Source organism: Neomonachus schauinslandi, chromosome 3, assembly GCF_002201575.2.
Source record: "Neomonachus schauinslandi chromosome 3, ASM220157v2, whole genome shotgun sequence".
Classification (NCBI taxonomy): Eukaryota; Metazoa; Chordata; class Mammalia; order Carnivora; family Phocidae; genus Neomonachus; species Neomonachus schauinslandi.
The window spans coordinates 21165191-21191512 of NC_058405.1; positions in this window are offsets into that span (position 1 = coordinate 21165191).

Consider the following 26322-nt stretch of genomic DNA (forward strand, 5'->3'; position numbering starts at 1 on the left):
TATAACACAAAAAATGTGTTAATCGGCTGTTTATGTTATTGATAAGGCTTCCAGACAACAGTAGGCTATTAAGTTTTGGGCGAATTAAATGTTAGACACAGATTTTAATTGTCAACTGTGCACAAGGTCAATGCCCAAACCCCTGCCTTATTCAAGGGTTAACTGTATACATTTTTGTGTGAACATTTCGACAGTGCTCTGGGATAAATGGCAAAAAATGCAGCTTCTGGGTTATATGGTACTTGCAAGGAATTACTTTCTAAAAACTTCTCCCTACACTTTCACAAATTGCCCTAAGTATATTCTGAATAGCAAAACTACTTGAGTACAGGATTGTTAGTGTCTTTGAGTAACATGTTTTCACAAATCAAAAACTGACTTGATACACGGAGATAAAATAAAGGTCAACTCACAGAAAAGATATCTTTTACCCTAAGCAAAGTTTTACTAATAGTTCAAAGGACACAGACAATCACAAATCACAGGTTAACAAACTTGGCAACATCTGAGACGAGCACTGACGCTTTCCATATTCTTTCTTTCCCGCATTAGAGCAAACTCTTGTTCAAATTTAATATACAGGTTCCCAAGAGATGCGTCAGGGCATCACCTACACAAATGGAATCATTTTAGTCATACAATATCTTCATTTATACTGTGATAATTACAAGCTGTCACTGACATTTTCTAGCAGTCTATACATCCACAATTTTGAGGTTTATAAGCCATTCAGACAGACAAGGTATATCCTGTTAAAAGTGTTTGATAAAAACTCTGCATTGTTTCCACTAGTAAGTAACATCTGGAGGTAAGATCAGCTTGTTTACAAGGAGGTCAGACCACATTATTGCTTTTTTGTTTCTTCATGAGAATTTATGAGGGCAAGGAAAATGGGTTGCAGGCCAGTTACTAACCCCTCCTTTCTGGTCCACATTTTTTAATTTGTAGTCCCCTAAAAGTATTTTTATAAAAAATATGAATGTGGCAGAATACACACACACACACACACACACACACACACGAAGAACTTGACTTTTCATCTATACTAGGAAAAATAAAATCGACCTCCGATCCATAACATCTTTGTGTACTGGTCTTTTTTTTTTTTTCCTAGCAGAATTTATTTAGGCTTTTTCATAGAGAAAATACTGATAATTCTCACCATAAATGTATTTTCAACCTTTCTTCCCATCTCTAAAACTCACTTGCAATCTTGACCTATACATAATATAAAGGCCACCCTTCTGTGTATTGATTTTTTTCTTTTATTCTTTCTTTTTTTTTTTTTTTTTTTGGTGGTCTGTGGTCATGTTTTGCAATTCCTATGGGTAGGAATTTTATATAAGCTACTAACGGTTTTCTTAGGAACCTTATTTTATAGGATATTTTCAGTTAGTATTTGATATGAACTTTATAAAATATTTCAGTGATGGAGGCAAAGGCCACAAATATTTTTTTTTAATTTTTTTAAAGATTTTATTTATTTGACAGAGAGAGAGAGAGCGCATGTGAGCAGGGGGAGTGGCAGGCAGAGGGAGAGTCAGAAGCAGGCTCCCACTAGGCAGAGAGCCTGATGCGGGGCTTGATCCCAGGACCCTGGGATCATGACCTGAGCTTAAGGCAGACAGACGCTTAAGGACTGAGCCACCCAGGTGCTCTTAAATGAAGTTATTTAAACAGATGGGAGTCCATGTGAAAAAGCAACCACAATGGCTCTAATACCAAATATAAGAAAAAACAAACCAAACAAAAGTTTTAGATGACCACTACAGAGCAGGAAGTTGAAACAGTTGCTGTCCTTTCCAGAGATCCACATGTCATGCTGAATCCCATATTCGTCTGAATGTATTGCTTTTTGTGAAGCAATATGGCATGTGGGTTGTTGTGATGGGAATACAGGATTTTAGCTTAGAATAAAAAAACAGTTTTGGAAGATGGGCTCACTCAACATTAACTCTCATATAAATATTTTTCTATTTCATTGGTATCTACAATCTAAAACTGTTTAAATAAATTATGAGAAATAAAGCTCCGTCTCATTAAAATCATACATAAAAGCTAACTTTGACAGTGTGAGCAAAGTAAAAAAGAAAAACAGAAAGGAAAATAGCAGTCAGAAAAGTAAAATTCACTATATGAAAAATTAAAAATATAATGTTCTCATAAATAAAGAAGTGCATTTTACCCTTTTGGTATGCTATTTTTATCGTATGTTTACTGTTCGGATAGTAAAGGCTAAATTGAATGTAACATTTCACTTTCGAGTATATTTTGCACTTTATATATGAAAATATTCTGTTTTGTTTTATAAAATAGAAATGAATCCACAGTCCGAACTTTTTATTATGGTTTTCATAAACAAGGTCATTATCTCTAGCTGTACAAGGACAAACCACATTTAAAACCTTGAACTTGGTTTCTTTATGAGCCTAGGAACAAATAAGAGAATTCTCTTACTCTGAATCTTCAAGACCCCCTACAGAGACAATTTCCTCACAATACCTATAGTGAAAGGTTTGGGGGGGGGGGGGCTGTACAAACTAGAAACTCCAAAATATAAAGAGTATATTATCTTTAATATACCTACCATACCTGATTTCATATTTCTATGATTGCCTTTAATAATACTGTAGTAAGTACTGGAATATGCAAATATCTAAATATTCCTAAGGAACTGCACTTCTGAAATTTTGTTATACTACCCCATCCCTCCACCATCTCCTAGCAAGCTGATCAACTTATTATTCTTATAATTCCTTTTCATCCTCCCTCCTCTGAACCTCACTTAGAACTTTAAAACTTAGAAAGTATTGCTTTTAAATGCCTTATCAATGTTTGAGACACAATTCAAACCCATTCCCTCAAATTTGCTTTTCTTAGCTTCAATTTTTCATCTCTTTAAAAATAAGGATTTGCATATTTTGTCCAGTTACCATATTTATTGGACTTCAAAGTCTCCAAACATGCTTTGAGATTGTGGATAGCAGGATGTTTGACCCATGTTGACATCCTCACAGTACCTACCAACCACAGCACTTTCCCCATAGCATATGTTCCTCCCATGCGTAATTAACTGAACTGCAAAATATCCGGTGGAAAGACCCTTCCAAATATGTCTCAAGTGCCAACATTTCATTTGTGCAGTCTCAGGTTTCCTCAATTAACAAAAGTATCCTTTTGAGGGCACCTGGGCGGCTCAGATGGTTAAGCGTCTGCCTTCGGCTCAGGTCATGATCCCAGGGTCCTGGGATCGAGTCCCACATCAGGCTCCCTGCTCCTTGGGAGCCTGCTTCTCCCTCTGCCTCTCTCTCTCCGTCTCTCATGAATAAATAAATAAAATCTTTAAAAAAAAAAGTATCCTTTTTAAAATACTGAAAGTTTCCTGAAGTGTTACTATAAAATCTTAAATGTTAAATATTGTTTTTTGCTGAACCCTACAACCAACTCAAGAAAGAAAGTGAAATTGTTAAAGGCAATTTAGAATTCTAAAGTATTTTTTTTTATTTTGACTAAAATTCTCTTTCCAGAACACCTAACTTTGGTTTCTTGGGTTAAACATTCTATCGTAGATATTCATATTTGTAGTGTGATTTTTTTTTTTTTAATTTGGGCAAGCAGAAGTAATATATCCTTATTTTGGCATGCCCACCTCTAATTCATAGAGTACATTGCCTGTTTGTTAGATATTATTTGGGTGTGAGAAATCAATTTCAAATGTCTGAGGGTTTCTTAAATCTAGCTATAGGCTAAACTCTGCCAAATCAGACATACATCATAATAACACCTTAATGTTACAAGATTAAAATGTCTGAACATGGACTCATTATACTCAAGTACAGCAACCTTGTTGACCTGAACTGTTTGAATGTGCAAATCAGGGAGCTGATGATTCCACAGGCTCTGGGTCATTTGATAATTCCAGCTCTGCTAGCTGTGGAGCTTGCCAATAAATCCTGCCATCATCCAGGGCTTTTCCTAAAATCTGTGCTGTCATGGATTTAGAGGCCCACTGATAAATGATAAGAACACCTGATAAAAATAGCATCAGTTAGCTTAGTCCTGATTTTTTGTCATTATTCTTACAGATTTTCTGACAGAGAAAATAATCTGTATTCTCAGTGAAAGGATACAATTTTACCTTAAAAAAAGTTCCAAGTTTGCTTTATTATAAAGACTACTACATAATGTATTTTGTGTGTGTGTGTGTGTGTGTGTGTGCTCCTGGGGATATATTAGACAGTAAGAAAAACCAAGCTGTAAAATCTTCCCTGCCAATGAAGCAGATGACAGTCTAGCCCTCTGTGCTGAGGAGAGAGCATATAACTCACTAAAACACAAGCCAGACAGTGATTACATGGAAGAGAGACATTAAAGGGATATTCTTAGAAGATACCATCATGTCCAAGTGATCTATGGAAACAGGGTATAATTTTCTATGTTCACAACAAAAAACCTAATATTTACACCATGTATAACAGTTTGCACAACAATTTTGGATGCATTCAACTTTATATTTTAGACAAAGAAAAGAGAATGAAGAATGAAAGGAACTTGAAAATCCCTACATTTCCCTACGAACATTTATGAAGGGTAAGACTTCAGTTATGAGGGCTTGTTTACACATAAGCCATGTTTTACCAGTGTGCCAATATGCCAAGTGTGTGGGGCGCTTCCAACGTGGAACACGCTTGACTCGCTTCTCATATGACAAACAGTGGCTGGTACACAACAGGTAGTCAATAAACACTTTCTTTTTCAGGAAAGTATGAGATCACAAAAGGATTTTTCATATCAAAGGAGTAATTAAAAATACTTTAATACTAGGAAATGGTTTCTATGCTATTACTTTTATTAATAGAAAAAATATAAAAATATTTTGTCAAATTTGGCAATGTGTTTATTTCTTCAGTAAATACTGAGCAAATTCTATGTGTCACAAACTAATGAATGCTGAGGATTTGCCAGTGAGTGGAAAGAAGTGACAGAAATATTCTTCGCATGGTGCTTGCATTCAGATGATTATTTTAATTGTTTTCAAATAGGAAATATTTCTTGAATAAAGAATTTAATTATTTACACTAGTTTCTTTATAAAAATTTCACTCAATTTTCTTTTTAAGACTTATTTATTTACTTTAGAGAGGGAGAGAGTGCTTTCCAGAGGGGGGAGGATCAGAGAGAAGGGGCAAGAATCTTAGGCAGACTCCCCGCTGAGCGTGGACCACCCCCCTACCTCCCCTCTATGCAGGGCTCCATCCCAGAACCCTGAGATCATGACCTGAGCCAAAATCAAGAGTCTGCTGCTCAAGTGACTGAGGCACCCAGGTGTCCCTAAAATTTCACTCAGTTTCTGAGTGTCTGAAAGCCCAAATTCCAGAGTCAATCTTACATGCCATAGCAGTAAGCTTCTAAATGAGAAAGCCCCTAATTGGCACTATTCACTTGGTTAATAATCTCTCCCTGCAACACGATCCAGATGTGTGTATCTGTATTTATGTTGTGTGCAAAGCAAAACATGTAGAATATATTTCATAAAAAGGTCTTTGATTTAATATTAAGACTACATCATCTAACTTTCCATTAATGTCCATTCATATAGCATGATTAAGCTTTCAAAATTATAGAATTTTTTGATAAAATTCCCAATGCTTTACTTATCAACTAGTTTGTCATTTTATATACAAATTTTATATACCATTTTCAGAACCTAAAAAGTCAAACTGATCCATTTTCTAAATAAAATACTAGCAAGATCCTTGGAGATGAATATGGTTTATATTCTTGAGATATCAGCAATCAAGGTCCTTTTTATTAACGCTGAAAAAGGATGTGTGAACTGATAAATCACTCAGATAAAGTTTGCCCATTAATCATAATGTAGGCTAAAATAAAGATAATAATCAAATATTAAATTGTTACTAGCACTTTATGAGAAAATCTTGAGTTGGTAGATAATGTAAAATTTTATTTTAAAGGTTGGATTATAAATAATCACTGGGAATAATTTTTTTTTTTACAACAAAATTTTATCACCCTCCTGGATTCCAACTCTCTCAGCTTTTCGATGTTTAAGGCCTAGTATATCGATACAGTCGTTTTTTACTGACAGAAAAACTCTGTATATGTCTCAATGATAAAACATTTGACTGACTTGTTGGGGCACTGGGGTCACAAGGAGATGCTGCAATAAAAAATAGTGCCAGAATTCATCCAAGTACATTAATCAGGGACGCCTGGGTGGCTTAGTCTGTTAAGCATCTGCCTTCAGCTCAGGTCATGATCCCAGGGTCCTGGGTTCGAGCCCCAAGTGGGGCTCCCTGCTCAGCTGGGAACCTACTTGTCCTCTGCTTCTCCCCCGCCCCCCCCCCACCCTGCTCATGCTCAGGAGCACTCTCTTCCTCAATCTCTCTCTCAAATAAATAAATAAAATTTTTAAAAAATACACTAATCAAAATTCAAATGATATATTCTCCATTCTGTCCTCTGCATATACGGTTCTATATTTAGGTATACTAGACATTTATGAGCTTAATTTTATAAATTAAGGTTAAATAATACTAAATCATTTAATCTAAAAGTGTGCCTTTATAAACATATCAAAACATCAACTCAGATGGACTACAGACACATGAAAAGATGCTTAACATCACTAATCATCAGGGAAATGCACAATATCACCTCACACCAGTCAGACTGGTTAGTATCAAAAAGACAAGAAATAACTGTTGGTGAGCATGTGAAGAAAAGGGAATCCTTGTGCACTGTTGGTGGGAATGTAAATTGGTAGAAGTACTGCAGACAACAGTATAGATATTCCTCAAATTAAAAACAGAAATACTATATGATCCGGTAATTCCACTTCTGGATATTTACCCAAAGAAAATAAAACACTAATTCAAAAATATATATGCATCTCTTTGTTTATTGCACCATTATTTACAATAACCAAGATATGGAAGCAACTCAAGTGTCCATAAACAGATGAATGAATAAAGATGACATGTTGTGTGTATACACACACACACACACACACACACACACAATAGAATATTAGTCATAAAAAGGATGAATCTTACCATTTGCAACAACATGGACAGACCTAGAGGGTATTATGCTAAGTGAAATAAGCCAAAAAGACAAACACTACAAGATTTCACTTAGATGAATATTTGTAAGTGACTTAGGGTCTGTTCAGTACTAGAAAATATATCTTATGTTGTATATAATTATGCTTTTCTAGTTCTAAAATGAGTCGTGTATCAAAATCAGAAAAAAAATACATTTCCTAAAACTACTTTTGGACTTTCATGGAAATTAAATTGTATAGATTAACTTGAAAATTACTATTTTTGAAATGTTCAGTAATATATGCAGCCAAATGAAAAAAAAAAGTTGGGTAGCATAAAACCACTCAGAATAGACATTTTCAAAAGGTGAAGAAATACTTGGGACACCTGGATGGCTCAGTCAGTTAAACAGCTGCCTTTGGCTCAGGGCATGATCCCAGGGTCCTGGGATGGAGCCCGGGATTCAGGCTCCCCACTCAGTGTGGAGTCTGAGTCTCCCTCTGCCCCTCCCCACCCACTCCTCCTTGCTCTCTCTCTCTAATAAATTAAAAAAAAAAAAGTAAAGAAATTCTTGACAAATTCCCCTCACAATCTGAAATTTTGGTATGTGTGAAAATTTGGTATCTTCCCTCAAAATAAAACTTTTGTATAGAGTAATCAGACCCAGAGGTTTAATATTCAACTCTTAATAGAAAAATAGGAAAGAAATACACCAAATTTACTTTTATTTTTTAAAGATTTTATTTATTTGTCAAAGAGAGAGCACAAGCAGGGGGAGCAGCAAGCAGAGGGAGAAGCAGGCTCCACACTGAGCAGGAAGCCTGATGAGGGACTTGATCACAGGACCCCAGGATCATGACCTGAGCAGAAGGCAGACACTTAACCGACTGAACCACCCAGGTGTTCCCCAAATTTACTTTTAATGGCAAAACTTTAACATATCATAGACACTACGCGAGGAACAAAGTAGAAAAAGAACCAGTTCCTAATACCACAAGATTTCCAGACCAGGACCTGTGTCAAACTTATTAAATGACTATGCTAATACATAATAGAGTAGCAGAATACTACAGCTGCAAAGGTGAGGAAATGTTCATTTTTCCCTAGAAAATGTCCAAGTAGCAAATTTACCTATAAAGATACCCAGACAAATCACATAACAGCTAATACATGTATAATTATGAATTTTGGTACAATAATCTTAGTTATTACTTAACAGCAAATAATGATGAATAAAATATCTAGGTTCAAAAGCATACTATATTTACTACTTATCTCTTATCCACAGAATTCATTTGTCTTTCCCATAGCAAAGGCCTTTTCTACCTCAGCTTAATTACATCTGAGAAGCCTGAACATTCAAGTATTTAACTGACACTCAACCTAGTACCTCCAATCCACTCTGGAATTTTCCTATTCTTTTTTTTTTTTTTTTTAAAGATTTATTTATTCATTTTGAGAGAGCGAGAATGAGAGAGAGTACATGAGAGGGGGCAGGGTCAGAGGGGGAAGCAGGCTCCTCGCCGAGCAGGGAGCCCAATGCGGGACTCGATCCCGGGACTCCAGGATCATGACCTGAGCCGAAGGCAGTTGCTTAACCAACTGAGCCACCCAGGCGCCCTCTTTTTTTTTTTTTTAAAGATTTTATTTATTTATTTGACAGAGAGAGACCCAGCGAGAGAGGGAACACAAGCAGGGGGAGTGGGAGAGGGAGAAGCAGGCTTCCCGCCGAGCAGGGAGCCCGATGCGGGGCTCGATCCCAGGACCCTGGGATCATGACCCGAGCCGAAGGCAGACGCCCAATGACTGAGCCACCCAGGTGCCCCGGAATTTTCCTATTCTGATGAATGCTGTGTCTCATGTCATGTATCCCCAATTCAACATTTTTATTTGTGTGTGGCATAACCTTTAATACTAAATTATTTTTCTACTGAAACAAATATTTTCCCTCCCTTTTGTAAATTTATGAATGCCCTCCTTTTTCTTAAAATGATATTACGTTCCTCTACCTACCTCAGCTGCTTTTCCCCCAACCTCTTACACTGTCATTGGTTATAAAATCAACCTAAACCATTTTTAGATTGGCACATACATTATTTATTACTTCATTAATTATAGTAAATAAAATACAGAAATTACTTGTCCAAAACTTACAGGATGGCATACAATAATAAGGCCATATCCTACACTTACGTGTCATCACTATGACTTAACTTCTGGAAGTATACAGTTAAGTCAGAAAAATTTTTAATGAATTTAAAATCATCTAGACAAATCTGGGAAAGCAGTTTGTCTTTCTAACCTCTACTTTGATCCTCTTTTAAGAGACTGAAAGAAAACAAACCAGGCATTTTCCATAATTCTTGCATTAATTTCCTGAAATTACACATTTATTGATTTGTAAAACACTGCTGTTATTGCCTACTACTTTTTCCATAAAGGTTTTGTTTTGTTTTTTACATTCTAGTTCTAGATCTCAGAGAAGGAGATCAAACAAACTGGTTAATGCTGCAACTGTTTTAAAATCTAGATTATAAACATGGCTAAACACCCAAGATTTATTTTATTATTTTTGTTTACATTCATAGGTTATTCTTGGGAATATATAATGTTTGAGAATCTTTCTGCTTCTCCTGACTTTGTACTGAAGGTAGGGCAAATTAAACTGTTTTTACTTAGGAATAATTATTTTTTGTGTAATAAAACTCCGTCTTATGGACTTTTTCCTATTAAAATGAAAATGAAACATTTTTGAGATACATGGATAAACGAATCATTAAATTCATGAATGTCTGTGTGTGTTTGCATATAATTAATCCTTTGTATTATTTGCCTTGCAGGTATGTTTTCTCTTGGTATGCACAGGCTTTATTCTAAGAAGCCCCAAATGAAGCAAATCCAGAAGCATGTATGACCATATACTACCATTATAGCATTTTTAAAAAAGCTCTATATTTTCAAGATCCATTATGGTTGGTATTTCTAACTATGGGATAATATGAATAAAGCTATGCAAAAGTAGGTGCAGACACATCATTAGTATTAAACCATTTCTAGTCTATATCCTAACCTCAAACACATAGGCTTGAAAAGACCTGGTCAGGAATATATTACTGGTAGCACCAATGCTCCAAAGTGGTAATGATGGACTCAGGCCTATGCAACATCAGCAGAGTCTCAGCTTTTAATAATGTATTTTCAGGCAAATCCTAAGTAACCGTTACATTTAGAAGAGAATCAAAACAAATGTATAAGGTGGTTTGCATCCTTCATTTTTCCAGAGGGTGAAGATTTTTACAAATTGGTTATGTAATAAAATAAACACAGGCGGTCAGTACCTTCCAAAGGATCAGATTAGGTCTCCCAAGCTACTAAGGACACCTAACCAGCTGCTGGGCATCTTCAGAAACAGCTTGCATGTAGATTACCCTTCCTATCCATGCAGACAAAAAACTCATAATTTTCATGTAAAAATGTCAGCATATTAAATATTACCTTTACAGTTTCTCCCCAGTCTCTTGCAATATTCCTCTTTCTTCCTTTCTCTGAGGACATGATATTTATTGTTGCCCTCCAAGTAACAGAAGTTCGCCTCTATGCCATCAGTCAAAATGCTCTTTGGTACCACCTAATCTTCAAGATAAGAACATTATTTGAAATTTAAAATACAGAAAGCTAAATTGATTAACATGAAAATGTAAATGATTCATCTTATTCTTGAGGTAATAACTTCTGAGAGTTATTTACATTGTTAATCCAAAGGAACAAGTATTGCCTGGGTCACACAGAGTGGAGATATCAAGTTGTATATAAGGAAGAACCTTCTATGTAGGTTTGTATCTCTGCTTATGGGAAAATTGTTCTCTGCCTGTAGAGTTAAGAGAGAACACACTATAAAGCTACAACTTTGTTCTATTTCCTTTTGGTCTAATATATTTTACATCCAGAAGGCTTTTAATATTTTCTCCTATCTATATTACCATGGATTGAGGAGCATGATTGCCCTTGAGGAAACAGAAGAAAGGAAATGCCCAAGAGCAAATAATCATTGCTATACAAATGATTTCACTGCATTAGTAAAGTTTCATTTGTTACATTGGGGTGATAGATACATCACTTGTAAATGCATTGTTAAAGATTTTAATTATAGAATATATTTATAAAAATTGAGAAGTCCAGCCCTATCCCAGACATCATGAATTCTACTATCCAGGCATTTATGCATCTTTAATAGGATCCTCAATGCTTCTCATGTAACCAAAATTTTAGATCTACCAATTTAAATACAGCTTTTCTTGGTCTTTGTTTAATTTCATTAGGGAAAAGCAATCATTTTTTTAAATTAAAATTTGCTCATATAGCAGTCCCCCCATATCTGCAGTTATGCTTTGCAATTTTCAGTTCCTGTCAACCATGGTTCTTAAGCAGATCATCCTCTGACAAGTATCAGATCGATAGTAGCCTAACACTATGCCACAATGCCTATGACACTCATCTCACTTCATCTCATCACGAAGGCACTTTATCCTCTCACATGATTATAAGAAGGCAGTACAGTAAGATTTGAGACCATATTCACATAACTTTTTATTACAGTATATTGTTATAATTGTCTATTTTATTATTGCTAAGTTCTTACTGTGCCTAATTTATGTTAAACTATGTCATAGGTATGTATGCAAAGGAAAAAGGGTAATACGTATGGGTATTCGGTACTACCCGGGGTTTCAAGCATCCACTAAGGGTCTTGGAATGCATTCCCTAAAGATAAGAGACTACTGTGCAATAAAATTTTTTACCACAGTATGGTATTTTTGCTGTTTTACTAATTTTAGAAAGTATATCTCCCTAGTGCACTACATTATGTATAAATTACAATAGTTGTCACTGAGTGGATGTTTCTACTCACTTCTTGATATGTTTGAGTTTTTCTAAAAATATTTTGAGTCAGGTATTAATGGAGGAAAATATGATGACCTGCTATAGTCATATGCATGCATATGTATGTAATCATATACATAAGTTATACACTCTTAACACAGAGCTTTTAAATTACAATTACTATAAATATTCAAAGAAGTATAACATTTTAAGTGATGAAGACAGGGACATTATTTTCCTGGGGAGAGGGCTACCTAAATGACAGCATTTTTTAGAGCATTATGTAAATTGTCTGAGATTTGAGAAACCAGTCATTTGCACATGTATCACATGGGTTACATCTCAGGGAAGATTAATTCTATGACAGATAGCTTAAAAATATTAATTAAGGAAATAATTGAATGTTTTTGAAGCCACTTCATATTTACATATCTGTCAACCACCAACACAGCACCACTTGACAGAATAATGCAACTAATTAAAATGAAATGGAAAAGAAAAAATAATTCTGTATAAAACCAATGTCAGTCATATAAATTTGAGGTGAACTCTTCAGTATACCTCTAAATCATTTTCTGTATCTTCCTATCTTCTTGTGGTGATTGTTTTCATTTAAGAATGATAAATTTAGCCTATTATATTTGTACTATCCAGGCCAATACACTTTTAATGAATAGCAAGTAAACAACTGTAACTGGAAAATATATTCATTATTCATGATGTATGTTCTTTTTTTTTTTTTAAAGATTTTATTTATTTATCTGACAGATAGAGAGACAGCGAGAGAGGAAACACAAGCAGGAGGAGTGGGAGAGGGAGAAGCAGGCTTCCCGCTGAGCAAGGAGCCCGACGCAGGGCTCGATCCCATGACCCTGGGATCATGACCTGAGCCAAAGGCAGACGCTTAATGACTGAGCCACCCAGGCACCCCCATGATGTATGTTCGAAAATATAAAAATATTTCCAATACTGATTATGAATATGACTGTAATACTGTATGCCATAAAATTTTTATGATTCATTCATTAGTGTATAAGCTAACTGACTCACAGTATCAATCATATTATATTAGGCTATGAAAAAGCAATTCTATTGCTGCTTTTTATCAATGTATAAGTCATTATACCTATACATATGAATTTTCCTTTTTTCATCTTTTCATTTTTGATGTCTACTGTTAGTAATACCTATAACATCTACAGTATTATGTATCCCATAATACAACAATTTTGAAGAAGGTGCTGATAGAAAATTCATCTTCTAAATGGACGATATGAACTTGCTGTATCAATAAACATAGTACAGGCCTGTAACTGCATTTTCTTTGCTCTAGTTTATTTTATTATAAGAATATAGTACATAGTACATATAATATACCAAAATATGTGCTAAACAACAGCTTATGTTAAGCTTCAAGGGAATCAAAAGTGCATGGATTTTTGACTACATGGGGGAAGGGGCTCAGCACCCCTAACCATCAAATTGCTCAAAGGTCAACTGTTTTAGAAAAAACAGCATGTTTTTCTAATAAAAGGTATACTTTCAAAATATTTTTAACTGGAAAACATTCAAGAATATAGGCTACTGATAGCTGAGAAGGAAATGGGAAGTTTGAATTTAGAAATTCAAATGTATAGCAGTTATTATGCAGTTTGTATTTATCATATCTATATGAGATATGAAAGCAAAACCACGTGACAGTTAATGAGGCCAAATGAACACAAGCAAATATATTTCTCTTTTCTTGACCCCATATCTTTTGCACAGAGGTGATGTATTTCCTGGTTATTCCCATACAGATATGCGTTTTTGTTTTTCTGATTATCTCTAAGCCTTGAAATATTTGACTTACTAATATTTATTTTAATATTTTATTTTTTTATTTGACTCAGAAAGTGCATGCAAGCACAAACAGGGGGAGAGCAGGCAGAGGGAGAAGCAGGCTTCCCTCTGAGCAAGGAACCCGATGCGGGACTCAATCCCAGGACTCTGGGATCATGATCTGAGCAGAAGGCAGATGCTTAACTGACTGAGCCACCCAGGTACCCCAGAATATCCATTTCTAATCCATTGCCTAAAAATATTCTAGCCAAATCCCAGTATTGTTACCTTAATGGTTTTTTTTTGTTTATATTTTATTGGGCTTGCAAATGAATAAAATCATCCATGCTGTATCAATAAGAGGAAATATAAAAAACTTATGTGATTTAGAATATACTGAGTTATGGCTAAGTATCAATGGGGAAATTGGGGATGCACAGGTCTCAGCATACATTCTCATACTTACAACTCATGTAAACTCTTGAGTTGGCTGTAATATAAATGAAACACTTGACAATTCAGGATTATGAAACAGGTGCCTAGATTCTGCTTCTGAAATACTGGTATAAGCTCTCAATAAAGTGACCATCTCACAGCCATAAACTCTGTAAAATACAAAATAAAAACCAATTTTTCAAAGGCTATGGAATATGCAAAGAAGTCATCGTTTCTGAGGGAAGACCTTGCAAAGAGAGTTGGGACCATGAAGGGAGTGCCATATTGGTAGCTTTGACCTGAGGAAAGGCTGCAGTTGTGTGGCTAAAACTCCAGTTGGTAGTCTGCTGCTTTTTTTCAAATGAAAAACCAGGAGATGGAGTATCCATGACTGCTAGCGATCTGGTCAGAGAGAACAGAATTAGGGTAACAGATTTAATTGAAAATCAAACTAATGCTGATATTTTCCAGTTTGAATTTAAACAAGCTTCAAAAAAAAATCAACATTCTTCAGAATCTTCTGAAAAATGCAACAGAATCCTGATTCCTCAAAACCCAATATTTACAATGTTTAGGGTACATTCCAAAATGCATGAAATATAAAGACTCAGATATACATGGGCCATTTCCAAGGAATAATATAAACTGGAAGGTGATTCTGATATGACCCTGATTTTGGAGTAGAGGGTTTTAAAAACAATTATCCTACTTACAACTTAGTGAGGTGAAGGAAAATCATATCATAAATGAAAATTTAGGAAATCTTAACAGAGAAGAAAACATACGGAAGAAAAATTGGAGCTGTTAAAATATCTTTTTCTTTAAAAGATTTTATTTATTTATTTATTTATTTGAGAGAGAGCACAAGCAGGGGGAGCTGCACAGAGAGAGGGAGAAGCAGACTCCCCACTGAGCAGAGAGCCTGATGCTGGCTGGGCTCCATCTCAGGACCCCTAGATCATGACCTGAGCTGAAGGCAGACACTTAACTGACTGAGCCTCCCAGGCACCTCTAAAATAAACTATCTGAAACAAGAATTTGGGGGTTTACTAGCAATATAAAGATGAGAACACAGTTAACAAGACCATGAAATCATGCATATGAAGACAAAGAAAAAGCAGTTTGGGATAACAATAGAATTTTAGGCACCGAAATATACAAAGAAACCTAATAATACAAAGAAGTCTAACCAACAGCGATTATAGTTCCAGAATGAGAGAAGAGAATGTGAGAGGGAAAAAAAAAAAAAAAAAAAAGGTCAAAAGCTTACCAAATTTGATGAAAGGCATAAATTTAGTATTTCAAGATGCTCAATGAATCCTGTCCTGGATACATACAAAGGAGGCCACACACAAATATATAATTATTTAAGTACTGAAATCCAGAGGGAAAGAGAAAATCTTGAAAGTTACAAGAGTAAAATGACTTTAAATAACAGAGCCAAAAGCAAACTGATTGACAACTTTCTCATCAGAAACTATGGCATCGGGCGCCTGGGTGGCTCAGTTGGTAAAGCGGCTGCTTTTGGCTCAGGTCATGATCCTGGAGTCCCTGGATCGAGTCCTGCATCGGGCTCCCTGCTAGGCAGGGAGCCTGCTTCTCCCTCTGACCCTCCCCCCTCTCATGTGCTCTCTCTCTCTCATTCTCTCTGTCTCAAATAAATAAATAAAATCTTTAAAAAAAAAAAAAAAAGAAAAGAAACTATGGCATCAAAAGTGAATGAAATAATGTTTTTAGGGGTGCCTGGGTGGCTCAGATGGTTAAGCCTCTGCCTTCGGCTCAAGTTACAATCCCAGAGTCCTGGGATCGAGTCCTGCTTCAGGCTCCCTGCTCAGCGGGGAGCCTGCTTCTCCCTCTGCCGCTGCTTCTCTCTCTCTCTCTCTGACTCCCATGAATAAATAAAACATAAAAAAAAAAAGAAATAATGTTTTTAAATTTCTGAAAGAATCAAAACAGCTTTCAATGCAGGATTTTAGATTTATTGGAGATATTCTTCAAGAAGTAAGGCAAAATAAAGACTTTTCATATAAAGGAAAACTGGTAAGATTCACTGTCTTAAATCCTTCATGACAATAAGTGCTCATTAAAGTTTCTTCAGGTTGAAGGGAAATATCAGAATGAAATTTGGACATAAAGAAATATAGGACATTATAAATATATGTATAAATATTTTTTGTCCTTTGCTTCATATTACAGTTCATAGTATAAATCAAAACATTGTCATGTGGAGTTTATATCATCCTTACAACTAAAACCAATACAGTATAAAGAATAGGAGGAAGATAAGAAGAATCTTATGTTTTTAAGTTTTCTACATTTTATAAAGTGTACAACATTAATTCTAGCCAGATTATAAAAAGTTACAGCCTTACAATACGAACACTGGGAAATATTTAAGTTTGTTAGTAAGTTACACATATACCTATCATATATCCCAGACATTCAACTCCTAAGTATTTGCAAAAATAATTAAAATGTATGAAGTCTTTCAAACCAAATGCTCAAGGCAGATTTATCCAGAAAAAAAAAAAGGTTTAAATTAAGAATATCTATCCATAGATAAATGAATAAAATGTGGTGTATCAATATTGATACACTCAACATGGATCAACCTCAAAATATTTATGCTGAATAAATACATGCCAGACCAAGAACAATACATGTATGATACCATTCATACATATATATGTGTATGTACATATATATATAAATATTTATATGAAAAGTAATCTATCTTGATAGAAAATAGATCAATGGTAATAGGAGTTGTTTATGGAGAGAAGGAAGCATACAAAAAGGACACTGGAAAACATTTGTGGGTGATAAAAATGTTTTGAATCTTCATTATGTTGGAGATTCAATGACTGTGTGTACATGTCAAAACTCATCAAATTATATATTTTATATGTGTACAGATTTTATATTTATTCATCAATAGAGTTGTTAAAATATAGGTGCTACCTAATGATTAGTAAAAAATGTCCACTTGTCACACATATACATATGTATGCATATATTAATTTTACATTACTGCTTAGAAAATTACAACATGTTGTATTGCCTTAAAGCAATACAAATTTTTTATCTCAAAGTTGGTAGGTCAGAAGTATAACAAAGCATAACTTGCTTCTGTGATGTGGGTATCATAAGGCTAAAAGCAAGGACTTTGACAAACTGATTTCTCATCTAAAGATTCTAGAAAAAAATCAAGCTCATTCTTACTGTTGGCAGGACTCAGTTACTTGGGATTTTAAGATGAAGATCCCTGTTTCTTACTGGTTGACATCAAGGACCACTCTCTGCTCTTAGAGGCCCCTAACATTCCCTTGCCATATGCCATTTTCAAACTAAAAACAGTGTAAAACTTTTTGTACACTTGAATTTCTCTGATTTCATCTTTTCCGACTAGAGAAAACTTCTTCTGAAAGGTATCATTTGGTTAGGCCACCCAGATATTTTTGCTAAAGTCAACTGTGCCATATAACCACCACTAGAATAGCTCATTAATTTCATAGCCTCCAAAATTATGAAGAGTGCACATAAGAGGGGCAGAAACTCTTGGGGATATCTTAGACTCTAATACATCTGTCTCTTCACAGAGACATACATACATACACACTTTCTGAGGGTGTAGAAGGCAGGGTGGATAAAAGCATTAGGTGAGTAAACTGGCTGTATAATACTGCAGAAAAAGCAACTCCAATATCTTGCTGAATTAACAATTTGGCCCTCATTTATGAAACATGATCATCATAAGTTAGCTATGTACTTATTTTGTTTCTAGGTCATGTCTTCTAAGATCCAGAGCTAGGTAAGTGTAATGTAATGTACTGAGAATATACACACTACAGAGGAAGAGAAACCTGTGTATTGAAGAATAACAGCAGTAAATAATTTAATTTTGTGCATTTTCCCTTTTGTTGTTCTTCAAACAAGGCATATTTCAATGTTACTTCTTGTTCCTGATAGTTTCTCTATATCAAGTTTTTTAAATTTTATTTTTCTATTTTTTTAATAGTTGAATTAATGTTGAGGAAAGAGCAATTTAATGAAGGGTGTATATTTGTATGGCAATGCTTTTCAAAGTAAAAGAGTTTAGGTAGGAAGTAAAATCTGGTGAATTGTTAGAGCCAATTGCAACATCTCACCTAGGAACTTTCCTTTTAGTCTTAATTCCTGAAGAAATTGTCCTGTGTTTCAATATATTTACTTATCTTCCTTCAAACTACAAAATTTTCAGGTTCCTATACTGACTGTTTCACATAATAAAACTAATCTGAGGTAAATGAATGTGGAATGGAGAGAAGAAGAGTATGAAGGAAAAAAAAATTAAAAAAATAAATAATTAATGTGTCCTTTGTTCTTCTAGGAATGACTGTGTAGCTTCCTGGCATTGATAAAGGTCTAATGCTATAGTCTAGAACTTTCATTGATACATATTTCCCAAAATATGAAAATTTATGTCATAATTTTCTTATTAATTTTGACCTCTTTTCAATAATGTGTACACTTTGATTAAGTGTTACTATGGAAACAGAATGTTACTGAAAATCCTTTTAAGGCATATGTGCAAATCATAAAAACTATCACATATTAGAGGGGATTTAGGATGATAGTTTAGGAAAACACTGAACTCACCTCCTCTCAAAAACAGTAAATTTAAAGTTAGTATAGAATAATTTTCTTCTGAAAAGGACCTGATAACTGGAAGAACAGTGCCTCCAAAACAAAAGACAAAAGGGGGACCTGACTGGTTGAGTTGGAGGAGCATGTAACTCTTGATCTTGGGGGTGTAAGTTTGAGCAACACATTGGGTGTAGAGATTACTTAAAAATTAAAAAAAAAAAAAAGACAAAAGAGATGCATTGAGAAAGGTAGAGGAGGCAAAGACATGGTCTCACCAAGGATTCCATTCCAGAAGCAGTGACCCACAATGGGGAGGGATCATAAAAACAGAACATTCCCATGTTGTAACCCTATGGGTCAGCACCAGGGAGACAAGCCCCCAGATTATATGGTTTTGACCCTCAAAAATTATTAAAACTAGGAGAATCCTAGAACTATGGGTAATAATAGTTTGTGCTTTTCAAGGACTGGCACAAAAATCCACAAGCCCTAGGACCCAGCACAAAAGAAACAGATTGAAAAATGTCTGAACCATTAGTGAGGAAGACCCACTTAAAGTGGCTGCTTAAGAGGCAGGAATCTGCAGGGACTTTATCTGGGACAGAACCACTAGAAGAGGTCATTTTTGCATTTTCATCCAGACTTGCTGGTGATGAAGCACATAGGCACCATTTTTTCTACCCTTCATCTAGCATGCTAGCCCCAGAGGGCATACTCTGTTTACCTCATGCCAGAAGCAACCTGAGTGACTGCCCTGTGTCCCATCAGAGCCAAGATGGGCAAGTGCCCTGAGCCCCATCCTCTATGCACAGCCAGGCAAGTGCTCCAAGCCCTGATCACCATGCAAAGAGATTGAGCCTCAACCACTCTGGACAAGTACCTCAAGCCCTGCCTTCCCCGTGCAGCAGCCTCAGCTCCACATAGCCCACACAAGGAATGCCCATCAGAGTACAGAACTCTTATGGCCAGGGGAAACTGCATTTCTGGGCCACACAGAACAGCTCCTACTCAAGACAATTCCTTCAAAACTGAGGAAAGCAGCTATTTTGCCTAATAAATACAAACATACAGAGACAGGCAAATGAGAAGACAGGATATGCTCCAAATCAAAGAACAAGGTAAATCTAAAAAAAACAAAAAACAAAAAACAAACAAACAAAAAAAACCACCTAAATAAAACAGAGATAAGCAGCCTACCAGATAAAGAGTTCAAAGTAACAGCCATAAATATGCTCACTGATCTCAGGAGAAGAATGGATAACATAGCAAAAACTTCAACAAAGAGATACCAAAATATAAAAGTACCAAGCAGAAGTTGTAATTGAACTGAAAAATACATCAGAGGGATTAAAACAGAAGAATGAATGAAAAAGAAGCACCAATCAATGAGTTGGAAGACAAAGCAACAGAAAACACCCAGACAGGGCAGCAAAATAAGAAAGAAAGAAAAGAAAGAAAAGAAAGAAAAGAAAGAAAAGAAAGAAAAGAAAGAAAAGAAAGAAAAGAAAGAAAGAAAGAAAGAAAGAAAGAAAGAAAGAAAGAAAGAAAGAAAGAAAGAAAGAAAGAAATGAAATGAAATGAGGATACTTCAAGGGAGTTCTGAGATAAGATCAAGTGAAATAACATTCAGGATAGGAGAATGGGACAGAAATTTTATTTGAAGGCGTAAGTTCTGAAGACTTCCCTTATCTTGGGAAGGATGTAGACAGCCAGGTCCAGGAAACCCAGAGAATTCCAAATAAGATGAACCTAAAGAGAAACACACTGAGACACATTATATTTAAAATGGTAAAAGTTAAGGATAAAGAGAGAACCTTATAAGCAGGAGAAAAACAACATATTATGTACAAGGAAAACCCCATAAATCAGCAGATTTATCATCATAAAATTTATAGGCCACAATGGAGTGGCATAACATATTTAAAGTGCTGAAAGGAAAAAAAAAAAAAAAACGCCAATAAAGAATTCTTTACCAAGCAAGCTTATCATTCAGAATTGAAGGAGAGATGAGTTCTCCAGATAAGCAAAAGCTGAAAGGGTTCATCACCAGTAAATTGGCCTTACAAGAAATGTTAATGGAACTTCCTTAAGCTAAATAAAATAGGCACTAATTAATAAGAAAACGTGAAAGGAAAAACCTCACCAGAAAATTTAAACAGATAGTAAAGGTAGTGGATCAACCACTAACAAGTATGAAGGGTAAAGGGCAAAAGAAGTGAAATTAAAAATATAGTAATTAGCTAAGAAATCATAAAATAAATAGATGTAAAATGTATCATTAAAAATATACAATGTGGGGGAAAGGAAAGTAGAAATATAAGGTTTTGGAATATGTTCAAAATTAAGTTACTCTCAAATTAAAAAAAGAGGATTATACACATAAGATGTTATAATATGAACTTCACAATAACCAGAAAGAAAAAACCTATAGCAAATTCACAAAACAAAAGCAAAGGAATCTGAACATAACACCAAAGAAAACCACAAGAAAGAAAGAGACCAGACAACCTCCAAAACAGCCAGAAAATAATTAACAAAATGGTAATAAGTACTTACCTATCAATTACTTTAAATGTAAATAGACTAAATTCTTCAATCAGAAGACAAAGTGTGACTGAATGGATTAAAAAAAAAACCCAGGACCCTTACATGCTGCCTACAACAGATTCACTTCAAAACTGAAGACGCTCACAGACTGAAAGTGAAAGGATGGAAAGATATGCCATGTCTACAGAACCAAGCAGAAAGCTGGAATAGCAATACTTGTATCAGACAAAATACAATTTCAAAAAAAAGACTGTAATAAAATTACATAATGAAAGGGCTTAATTCAATAAGAGCATGTAATATTTTGTAAACATCTATGCACCCAACATAGAATTACCTAAACATATAAAGCAAATATTAACAGAAATATGGGGAAATAGACAGCAATGCAGTAATAGTAGAGGACTTTAATACCCTACTTATATCAATAGATTGATAACCCTGACAAAAAATCAATAAGAAAATATTAGCTGATAACAACACATTAGACTAGATGAACTTAATAGCATTCCATCCAAAAACAGCAGAATACTCATTCTTTTCAAGTGTGCTTGGAACATTCTTCAGGATAGATCGTTAGTCCACAAGACAAGTCTCAGTAAATTGAAGAAGACTATATCATACCAAACATCTTTTCCAACCACAAGAGTATGAAACTAAAAATCAATTTCAAGAAGTAAAAGAAAACTGTTAAAAATACAAACATGTGGAATACAAACACCATGCAATTAAACACCCAATGGATGATCTAAAACATCAAAGGGAAAATCAAAAAATACCTTGAGACAAATGAGAATGGAAATAATGTCTAAAACCTGTGAGACATAGCAAAAGCAGTTCAAAGAGGGAAGTTCATAGTGATACAGGACCTACCTCAAGAAACAAAAATCTCAAACTATCTAAATTTACATTAGAAGAAACTAGAAAGAGAACAAAGCCCAAAGTTAGTAGAAAGAAATAATAAAGACCTGGATGGAAATAAATAAAGACTAAATAAATAAACAAGCTCAATGAAACTAAGAGCTGGTTTTGAAAGGAAATTTGACAAATACTTAGTCACTCATCAAAAAAAAAAAAAAGCTAAAAAAATAAAATTAAAAATGGAGAACAGAAATTACAACTGATACCACAGAAATAAAAAGAATCAAGAGAATCTATGAACAGTTACACAACAAATTAGACAACCTAAAAGAAATGGATCAATTCCTAAAAAACATACAATCTTCCATGACTAAATCATGAAGAAATAGAAAATCTAAATAGACCAATTGCTAGTAATGTAATTAAGTCGGTAACCAAAAAAAATCTCTGAACAGAAATTCAGGTCCAGGTCCAGGTAGTTACACAGGTGAATTCTACCAACCATTCAAATAAGAGTTAATACCTGTCTTCAAACTATTCCAAAAATTTGAAGAGGAAGGAACACTTCCAACTCTCCTCTATGAGGCCAGCATTACCCTGATACCAAAACCAGAGAGACACCACAAAAAAAAATTACAAGCCAATATCTCCAATGAACATAGATGCAAAAATCTTCAACAAAATATTAGCAATCTGAATCCAACAATACATTAAAAGGATCATACACCATGACCAAGTGGGATTTACTCCAGGGATGTTAAATGTTAAACCAGGATGGTTTAACATTTGCTAATTAATTAACTTGATACACCACATTAACAAAATGAAGGCTAAAAATCACATGATCACCTCAATAGCTGCAGAAAAAATATTTGACAAAATTCAACATCCACTTAAGATAAAACCTCAACAAAGCAGGTGTAGAGGAAATGTACCTCCACATAATAAAGGCCATATATGACAATCCTAGAGCCAACATCATACTCAATGGTGAAAAGCTAACATCTGGGGTACCTGGGTGGCTCAGTTGGTTAAGCGTCTGCCTTTAGCTCAGGTCATGATCCTGGAGTCCCAGGATCAAGCCCCACATAAAGCTCCCTGCTCAGCGGAGAGTCTGCTTCTCCCTCTCTCTGGTTCTCACCCTGCTCGAGTCTGCTTCTCCCCCAGCTCCTTATCCCACTTATGCTCTCTCTCAAATAAATAAATAAAATCTTAAAAAGAAAAGCTAACATCTTCTCTATAAGATCAGAAACAAGACAAGAATGCCTACAATCCCCACTTTTATTCAACACAGTATTGGAAGTCTATTAGGCAATTAGGCAAGAAAAAGAAAATTAGGCATCCAAATTGAAAAGAAGTAAAACTGTCATTATTTGGAGATGACACAATACTATATATACTACTATATATAAAAAACACTAAAGACACCAGCAAATAAATGAGAATTCAGTAAAGCTGCAGGATACAGTATAATATAAAGAAATCTATTGAATTTCTATATACTAATAACTATCAGAAAGAGAAATCAGGAAAACAATTCCATTTATGGTTGCATCAGAAAGAATAAAATACCTAGGAATAAATTATACAAGGAAGTGAAAGAACTGTACTCTGAAAAGTATAAAACACTCATGAAAGAAACTGAAGATGACACAAATCAGTAGAAAGATATATCATGCTCACGGACTGGAAAAATACTGTTAAGATGTCCATACTACCAAAGCAATCTATAGATTCAATGCAATCCCTATCAAAATACCAACGGCATTGGGCGTCTGTGTGGCTCAGTTGGTTAAGCGACTGCCTTCCGCTCAGGTCATGATCCTGGAGTCTTGAGATCCAGTCCTGCATGGGGCTCCCTGCTCAGCAAGGAGTCTGCTTCTCCCTCTCCCGCTCCCCCCTCTTGTGCTCTCTCTCTCTCTCTCACTCTCTCTCAAATAAATAAAATCTTTAAAAAAAAATACCAATGGCATTTTTTCACACAAGTAGAGCTAATGATGCTAAAATTTGTATGGAACCACAAAGACCCCAAAATAGCCACAGAAATCTTAAGGGAGAAAAAAAAAAAAAAGCACTAAGTTGGAGGCAGTGCTCTCCCTGATTTCAAACTACAGGACAAAACTATAGTAATCAGAGGCACCTGGGTGGCTCAGTCAGTTAAGCGTCTGCCTTTGGCTCAGGTCGTGATCTCAGGGTCCTGGGATGGAGCCCCACATTAGGCTTCCTGCTCAGCAGGGAGTCTGCTTCTCTCTCTCTCACTCTCTCTCTGCCCCTCTCCACTGCTTCTTCTCTAATAAAATCTTTAAAAATATATAGTCATCAAAACCATATGGTTCTGGCAAAAAGTAGACACATCTGTCAACGGAAAAGACAGCCCAAAAATAAATCCAAGCTTACATGAGCAATTCATCTAAACAAAGGAGGCAAAAACATAAAATGGGGAAAAGATCAACTCTTGAATAAATGATGATTAAAAAAAAAAAAACTGGACAGCTACAGACAAAAGACCATTTTTTTACACCATATCCAAAAATAAACTCTAAATGGATTAAAGACTTAAATATAAGACCTGAAACCTAAAGTTCCTAGAAGAAAACATAGATAGTAAGCACTATGACATTGTTCTCAGCAAAATATATATATATTTGGCTATGTCTCCTCAGGCAAGGGCAAAAGCAAAAATAAACAAGTGGGACTACATTAAACTAAAAGGCTTTTGCACAGAAAAGGAAATCAATAAAATGTAAAGAAAACCTACTAAATGGGAGAAGATACATGCAAATGATAAGTTGGTATACAAAACATATAAAGAGGGCGCCTGGGTGGCTCAGTTGGTTAAGCGACTGCCTTCGGCTCAGGTCATGATCCTGGAGTCCCGGGATCGAGTCCCATATCGGGCTCCTTGCTCAGCAGGGGGTCTGCTTCTCCCTCTGACCGTCCCCCCTCTCATGTGCTCTCTCTCTCTCACTCTCTCTCTCTCAAATAAATAAATAAAATCTTTAAAAAAAACATATAAAGAATTCAAAAAACAACAAAAATAATCCCATTTAAAATATATATATATACACAATGGAATATCACTCAGCTATAAAAAAGAATGAAATCTTGCTACTATTTGCAATGACTTGAATGGAGCTAGAAAGTATTATGCTAAGCGAAATCAATCAGAGAAAGACAAATACCCTATGATTTCACTCATATGTGGAATTTAAAGAACAAATGAGCAAAGGGAAAAAAGAGAAAGACAAACCAGGAAACAGACACTTAACTCTAGAGAACAAAGTGAGGTTACCAGAGGAGAGGTGGGCGGATGGGTTAAATAGGTGATGGGGATTAAAATGGGCACTTACTGTGATGGGCATCGGGTGTTGTATGTAATTGTTAAATCATTGAATTGTATAGCTGAAACTAATATTACATTGTGTTAAGTAAATGGAATTTAAATAAAAACTTTAAAAAATGGGCAGAAGACCTGAATAAGCATTTTTCCAAACAAGACATAGAGAAGGCCAACAGGCACATGAAAAGATGCTTAATATCACTAATCATCAGGGAAACACAAATCAAAACCTCTATGAGATCCCTCCTCACATTAGGTAGAATGGCTATTATCAAAAGACAAGAAATAGGTGTTGGCAAGAATGTGGAAAAACGGAAACCTTCATGCACTGTTGGTGGGAATGTAGATTGATGCAGCCACTATGTAAACCAGTGTGGAGGATCCTCAAAAAAATTAAAAACAGAACTATACCACCCAGCAATTCCTTTTCTGAGCATTTATCTGGAAAAAAATAATAAAACCACTAATTTGAAAAGATAATGTACCTCAACTTTCATTGCAGAATTCTTTCTTTTTTTTTTTTTTAAGGATTTTATTTATTTATTTGAGACAGAGAGAATGAGAGAGACAGAGAACACATGAGAGCGGGGAGGGTCAGAGGGAGAAGCAGACTCCCCGCCGAGCAGGGAGCCCGATGCGGGACTCGATCCCGGGACTCCAGGATCACGACCTGAGCCGAAGGCAGTCGCTCAACCAACTGAGCCACCCAGGCGCCCTATTTCTAATAACCAAAATATGGAAACAA